General features: G+C 44.2%; 1 protein-coding gene and 1 pseudogene across 2 annotated transcripts in view; one reads left to right on the forward strand and one right to left on the reverse strand.

Moving 5' to 3' along the window:
• The window catches only part of SYK (spleen tyrosine kinase), a 248,996-nt gene that overhangs the window by 235,165 nt on the left and 5,846 nt on the right, over window positions 1-7,985 (forward strand). The window lies entirely within an intron of this gene.
• LOC102845553 lies at window positions 4,227-6,485 on the reverse strand (annotated as a pseudogene).

The raw sequence follows: 7,985 nt of genomic DNA on the forward strand, positions 1-7,985 counted from the left end.
TTTCTCTTCAGCGGTGCATTTAAACCATTCACGTTCAGTGTGACTACTGAGAGGCTAGGTTTTATTGCTATCGTTGTGACACTCGTTTTTCTTGTTCTGCTTTTATTATTCTATCCTTTGGTTTTGAAGAATTTGACTATGATATGTCTTAATATTTTTTTTCTTTTTGGGTCTAGTCTATTTGATGTTCACTGAGCTTCCTGAATATGAATTTCTCTGTTCTTTGTAGTATTTGGGAAGTTTTTCTACTACCTCTTCCACAGGTTTCTAGTTATTTTCCTGTCCCCCTTGTGTTATACAATTCCAGTCATATGTTTGTTGTTACTTTTGATGTCATCTTACATGGTTCTAATGTTTTCTTAATTTTCTTTACATGTCATCTCTAATTTTTCTTCTAGTATATTTCCTTTGAGGTTCTTAATTCAGCTCACTGACTCTGCTCCATCTCTTCTGTTCTGTACTTTTGTCCCTTCAGTTTGTTGGACACTTCTGCCATTTCAGTCTTAATATTCTGCATTGCAGTAATAAGAGTAGTTGGCATACCTCATTACTATTAATTTTCTTTTAATTTTATATTTCCTTTAATTAATTATATTCTCTTAAAATTCCTAAAATCCCAGCTAAACTATTTGCCACAGCCCATAATAGCATATAGGCATACATTTGGCCATTTTTCCTTCCAAGCAGAATGTACAACCATGTGCACAGCTTGAGGTTCTGCCATCTTAAAGAATTCCCTTCACTGTATTCCTTCAGGAATATCCAGGAAAGGAGCTGCAGTGCTAGTGCTGGTACCTTCCTAGTGGTACTGTGCAGAACAGATACACGTTTTCTCTTCCTCAAGCATAAAGCTTTCTCCATGATACCACTGACTATAAAACAGAAGGTAACATGACAGAAGTGGGTCATTGACATCTGAAGCAATCATTCATATAACTTATTTGTACCCTCAGGTCCCACTTGAAACTGTTCTCATATATACCACTTCCATTGATTGAGGAAGTACTGTAGTATGCATCCACTTTTATGAGTTATGAATTTATCGATCAGAGACAATACCCTGTTGATTATGGAAAGTTCAGGCACATGATTAGGTATTCAATCTCTATTGTCTCTTGTTATTGTCCCATGCCATTGAGTCACCTGCAGCTCATAGTCACCCTTGTACAATAGCTCTGAACCCTGTCCTATCCTGAGCCTTTCTCTCTGACTGAGATTCACCTATCCCCCTAGTTACTGTGTCAATCCATATCATCCTCTCCTGTGCTGTCCCTCCACCCTTCCAAGCATGATGTCTTTCTCTAAAGACTGACCCCTCCTGGCCATATGCCCAAAGTATGTGAGAAAGAGCTTCAGAATCCTAGCATTCATTGAGAAACTTGATTTCATTCTCTCCAAGACAGACCTGTTTGTTTTCTTGGTAGTTGAACTCAAAGGCATAGATTATCCTCTGTCCTCCTTAGTCCAGCTCTCTGATACATAGCAAATAATTGTGAAGACTATAGCCTGGATCAGACATACCTTAGTCTCTAGACTGACATCATTGCTCTTCAGTACTCTGGAGAGTAAATCTGATAGCAAATTTACCCAATGAAATTGTCTGTTGATTTCCTTATTGTTGATACCAAGAGGGCCGATTGTGGAACCAAGTGAGCTGAAATTGTTAAGAACATCGATCCCTTTTTCCATCTATCCTGGTGCTGCCAATTTGCCCAATGGTGAAAATCTTTGTCATTTTTATGTTGCATTTCAATCCATATTGAAGTCTAGCTGTGTATCTAAAATTGCACAGGTATATAGAGTAGATGGGAAAACTTTGCTCCAATGTTCCAAGGGTCTGCCCTATAAATTACCACTTGGTACCTGCCATTGACACCAAACAGCATCTCTATCCACACAGGACCATTAGATCCATGAGATATAATCCAAGTGACATAATGACTTTGCAGAGCAGCCTGTACTTTTTGTAGCACCTCCTCTTGTTCTGTCTGGATCACCCTCAAAATTAGAAGCTTTTTCAAGTCAATTGAAAAATAGGTCAAAGTAGTATATCCAAATGAGAAATGTGTTATCTTCCAAAACCAAAGTGGCCGACTTTGTGTTGTGCTGCCTTTTTTTTTTAAAGTTGTGAGATAGGCCAGATAAAATAAGTGATCCTTCACTTTAGATAAAATATCCTGACATAGTCCACACCACTTAAACCCAGGACATTTCTCTGAGGTAGAAAGCATCTGAATTTTTGTTAGATTTGTATCCTACCCTCTAGCATACAAATGTCTTATTAATAAGTTTAATATCACCATGATCTATTAGCTAGGTCAAGTTAGCCTAGTATCATCAATGTAAGGGACTAGTGTGATATATAATAGAAGGGAAAGGCAATCAAATCTCTGCAGACTAAATTACAATGCAGCATTAGAGGGTTGAATGCTTTGTGTGTAGTTGTCCGTGCGAGCTGAAAGCATTCTGCTTCTAATGATCTTTATAAACCAGCATGGAGAAAGGCATTAGCCAGTTCAATAGCTGTATACCTGGTAGCAAGAAATGATTAATTTTCTCAAGCAGTCAAATGACATGTTGAAACAGCAGCTGTACTGGAGTCATTACTTAGTTAACTTTATGATAATCACCTGCCATTCTCCACAATCCATCTGTTGGTGGATTTTGTTTGTTTGTTTTTGTTTTTGTTTTGCACAATCCAAATAGGTTAAATTGATATGTGATGGGAATCACTGCCCTGAATTTTTCAATTTCTAATAATGTGCAGTTCCTCTAAGAATGTGGTATGGCTTTTGATTTATCTTCCAGTTGGTTTCTCCTACCATTATACTGCCTTTACTCCACATGTCAGGGATTCAGTGTAGGAATTGTGCAAAATTTTTATATACTCCTCTTATAAATTCTGGAACTGGAAAAGGTCACTACAGGATTTATTTGGGGAGTCACTGAACCCAATGAGGCAGATCTGAGGTTGGTGTAAATTTATGTCAGTATAGTGTGATCTTTTCCTCAAGAGAACCAAGGTCTATACACTGACTTAAGTCTGAGAATCAATTGAGGAACTATGTTCTCTGCTTTGGCAGTTCTTCCATTTATACAAGTGAAGTAAAAAGTTAAACTTCCCATTTGTTTCGCTCCTAGGGACCCTATGACTAAATAACCAATCCTTAAATCCACAAGTAAGACCATTCTGAATTCCTGTTTCGACTCTGCTGTCCATTACAGTAACCACACTTACCTTGCTTTGTCAATTGCCTGCTGCACAAGGCCCCTAATCACCACAAGTTTCAGTCAGTCCTTCACTGCACACTCTTAATTCAATCAAAGTGTTCCCCTGTCAAGTCTGGCTTACATAAAATGGCATTTCTCTTCACAAATTTGTTCATTATATAATAGATATGTCTTCTGGGAATTTCAGGTTCTTTGAGTCTAACTTGATAAATCAAATCTTAGAGAACAATTTTCTGAATTCCTGAATGCCTTCTTCCACATTTGTACCATGGCAGGCAGGTCTGGTACTTCAACTTATTGTAAGCCACCACAAAATATCTGCTTTAGAGAATATTAACTCTTAATATTTCCAGCTGAAATACTGAATGAAGAATCTATACTTTGAACCCAGATCAGAGAATTCAGACAGCTAAAATTTATATTCCTAACACCATTATCCTATACCCTTCAGAGCCATGCCCACACATATTCTTCAGGATTCAGCTTGCACATATGACACAAATTATGCCGTTCTTTTGAAATGTACTGTGCTTCTTCCTGGGTCACAATTTGTACGTTACCTTTTGGCAATCACTGAGACTTAAATCTAGTTATAAGAGGCAAATGTGGGTGGTGAGAAGTTCCTGAGAAAATTCGGTTTTGGTCATTGCATACATGATAGAGAAAAAATAAAGGCTTTAATTATGAGATCTGCAACTCCAGAGTTGGTCATTAGATGGTGAGCCACAACTCATCATGCCTGTTAAATCCAACTCTTTGGGGGTGGGGGTGGGCGTGGCAGGAATTTTTATTTCTAAATTGTTTATTATCATAATGTCTTGAGATTGTCGTACTACTCGCATTTATTAGGTGAGGATTGGGAATAATCACTGCCCCACAATGTTAAAGATGACTTTTCACAACACAGTAATGTGCCACTAAAGTGCCGAAAGTGTTGAGAGCCAAGCTGCCATCCTAGTCATGATGTTCAGGTGGAGCTGGCTGCCTCCTTCGCTCTAAGTTAGCACGAGACCCAGTTCTCCCAATGAGAACAGGGAACCCTCAGGTCCCCCGATTCTCTCAGGTTCATCTCCGACCCTTCCAGTCAGTTTGGACGTCAGCTTGGTGAAGAGGTTGGTGGTGGGGCGGGGCCGCCCAGTGGGCAGGGGAGCGGCCTCGTGGGCCAGTGTGGGTGAGGCAGGTTGTCAGTTCTGCATTCCCCCGCCTACCCCGCTCCCTGCCCTCCGGTCCCGGACCTGGCCACTGTGAAAGGTGCTGCGGATGGTGGAGCCTTGGGCCAGGCGGCTCCGTTTCCCGGTGGGGGAGCCAAACTTGAGGGGGGACGGGGTGGGGGAGGGCACCCGCTGAGTGCCAGAGCTGTTTTCTTTGCCATTTAGCAACAAGGACGGGCGCTCATCTCCTGGGCGTTCTGTGCAAACGTAGGTGTTTCTGCGGGTCATCATGCTAGGAGGGAGGTTGTTAGGGGTGCTCTGGGATCTCAGCCTTGTTGGGGTTGTGGGCGCTGCTGACCATGGGGCTGGAGGGGGTAGCCCCGACTCCCGCTCCCCGTGGTGCTGCAGCTTGCCTTCCCACCCAGCAGTCGCTCCTCCTTCAGCTCGGTCTCCCCTGTGCTGGTCTGGCTGCCTTTGGGGTGCAGGGGTGTGGGGGAAGGGCCACTGAAGTCGCTGTGCGGACGCTGGAGGTGGTAGGTGGAGGACGCTGTCCGCTGCCCCTTGCTGTGACTGGCACCTTTGCTGGAGCTTATTCCATTGGTAGTTTCGCTGGGCGCCTGCACCCGTGGTGCCAGGGCCAGTCCTGGGGCACCACGGTCCCCACCCTCCTCAGTCTGCCCAGCAGGAGGTAGGTGGCGGTCACTGCGTTGTACTTCTGGCTGGTCAAGGCCTCTTTGATTTCGTCCCGCGTGTCACCTCGATAGGCTTGGTGTCCCCAAAGTCCTCCTTGGGCTCCGTGTATGGCTTCAACTCTTCACCTTCGTACCCAATGTTGATCCATTTGTCTTTCATGATTTGCCCAACAGTGCAGCGTTTCACTGGGTTCAGCACCAAAAATCTCTGCAGGATGCTTTCACAGTCAGTGGACATGTAGAAGGGGACCCGGTACTTCCCTCGGATGACGCGCTCCCGCAGCTCCTTGAGGTTGTGCAGGTCGAAGGGCAGGGAGCCACTGACAAGCGTGTACAGGATGATGCTGAGTCTCCAGATGTCCACCTCCGGCCCGTCATACTTCTTGCCATGGAAGAGCTTGGGGGCGGCATACGGGGAGCTCCCGCAGAACGTGTCCAGCTTGGAGCTTAGTATGAACTCGTTACTGAAGCCGAAGTAGGCGATCTTGATGTTGGCCTCAGCGTCCAGCAAGAGGTTCTCGGCCTTCAGGTCCCTATGTGCAATGTTTTTCTGATGGCAGTAGTGCACAGCCGATACAATCTGTCAGAATTTGGTTCAAGCTTCCTTTTCCTTCATGCGGCCGTGAGACACGAGGTAGTCAAACACTTCTCCGGCTCTTGCATATTCCATCACCAGGTACAGCGTCTTCTCGGTCTCGATCACCTTGAATAGCTTCACGATGTTGGGGTGGTTGAGGCCCTTCATTATACGAACTTATCGGAAGAGCTTCTGCAGGCTGCTGGGGTTGAGCTGGGTTTTGTCGATGATCTTGATGACAACCTCCCGGCCTGGCCGGTGAGGATATGCCGAGCCAGCTTGACCTTGGCGAAGTTGTCCTTCCCAATGGTCCTCAGCAGGCAGTAGTTATCCACGTGGGGTTGTTCCTCTGGGCAGGAGGCGATGGAGTTCCAGCAGTGCGCGCCCAGGGAGCAGGTGGACCAGGAGGAGCGGCCACTGCCCAAGGTGCCACGTGTGTCCTAGTTCTGATCGTTGCCCGGAGCCAGCGCTGTCCGCTAAGATCTTCTCCGGGCCCCGGGCGTACAGGGTCGGCTGGGTGGGGGAGCCAGGGGTCCAGGGGAGGTCCCCTCTCGTCCCCCCTACCGCCAGCCTGGGGCCCCAGCTCAAAAGCTGGGCACTGAGAACGCCCAGATCCACGTCGCGGGAGAGGAGGCAGGGCGGGGGGAGGGGAAGGGAGGCCGAAGGTCCTAGTGGCCCCACGCAGTGGGGGCTCCAGGTGCCATGGGGGCAGCGGGCCGGCGGGCTGGCAGGAGAAGGCGCGGAGCTGGCCCTGGAGGCTGTGGAGCTAAATCCAATTCTTAAGAGATTGTTTGGCCTTGTGTAAAAAGTTAAGCTGCCAACCAAAAACCACATAGTTCAGATCCACCCACTTCCAAGGGAAAAAGATGGTTTTTCTCCTCCCATGTAATTTACTGCATCTGAAAATCTGCTCAGGGCACAGTATGATCCACTTCCAACTCAACAGCACATAACAACAACAATATCTTAAGAGTTCATGATCAAAGATATAATTGTTTTTCTCTGTTAGTCTGTAGCAAAAGAAATTAAACATACAAAGATTAACTTAGTTCATAAGAATAATGGTTCACACAAAGTATAGCCTCATATACAGCAAGACCAGAAAAACTAGGTGGCTTCTACTAACTACCAAGTGTTCCTTTTTTTTTTCCCCTTCTGAAAGTTTCCACAGCATTTCCCTACTTTCCTTTTTAATACTATATTTTTAAAATTTTTTATTATTAATTTTTTAACATTTACAGAGACTTAGGATTTCCATTCATTCATTGTTGCATTTTTCTCCCTGCCCACCCTTCCCCCCCCCCAGTTCACTCTTCTCTTTGAAAAGTAAAAGAAAAATTACTTCATTGGTATACAATCCCCCCCACCGCCGCCCCTGCCGAGTCCACTCCACTATGCAACCTTCATTCTGGACTCTTGTCATAACCATAATACCCAATCATATATCGCTTTTGAACAGTTCTCTCATTCATCTGTTTCAATGCAGTATTCGTAATTTATCCAGTCTTTCTCAGTCTCACCCCAACCCTGATGTCAGTCCCATTCTACAACAGTGGCATTATTCAGTATGTGTCCTTTTGTTTCTGAGATATTTCACTCAGCATAATGTCCTCCAGGATCACCCATTTTTAATAATATTGCATGAGTTCCTTGTTTTCTAATGCAGAGTAGTATTCCATTGTGTGAATATACCACAGCATCTCTGTCCGTTTGTTTGTTAATGGGCACTTGGGTTGTTTCCAGCTCTTTGCTACTGTTCACAAAGCCACAGTAAACATGGGTATGCATATATCTGCTTGTGTGTCAGTTCTGGTTTTTTAAGGTATATTCCCAGTACTGGAATTGTTGGGTCAAGTGGTATATCTATTTCCAGCTTTTTGAGAAAGCACCATACTGCTTTCCATAGTAATTGCACCATTTTACACTCACACCAACAGTGAATAAAAGTTTCAGTTTCTCCACACCCTCTCCATTTGATGTTTGCTACTCTGTTAAATTTTGCTATTCTTACTGAGGTGAGATGGTATCTCATAATTGTTTTGAATTGCATCTCTCTTAAGGCTGGGGATTTTAAACATTTCTTAATGTATTTGTTTACCATCTGAATGTCTTCTTTGGTGAAGTGTCTGTTCATATCCTGTGCCCATTTTTCAATTGGATTATTTACCTTTATCTTGTTGTGGTGCTTGAGTATTTTATAAATTCTAGATATAAGTCCTTCATCTGACATCTCATTACCGAATATTTTTTCCCAGTCTGTGGCTTCCCTTTTTACCCTGTTGGAGAAGTTTTTGAATGTGCATAGGGATTTGATTCTTAGAAGGTCCCATTCAT

This window comes from Elephantulus edwardii, unplaced genomic scaffold, assembly GCF_000299155.1.
Source record: "Elephantulus edwardii isolate Elephantulus edwardi_28Jun2011 unplaced genomic scaffold, EleEdw1.0 scaffold00313, whole genome shotgun sequence".
In the NCBI taxonomy this organism is placed as follows: Eukaryota; Metazoa; Chordata; class Mammalia; order Macroscelidea; family Macroscelididae; genus Elephantulus; species Elephantulus edwardii.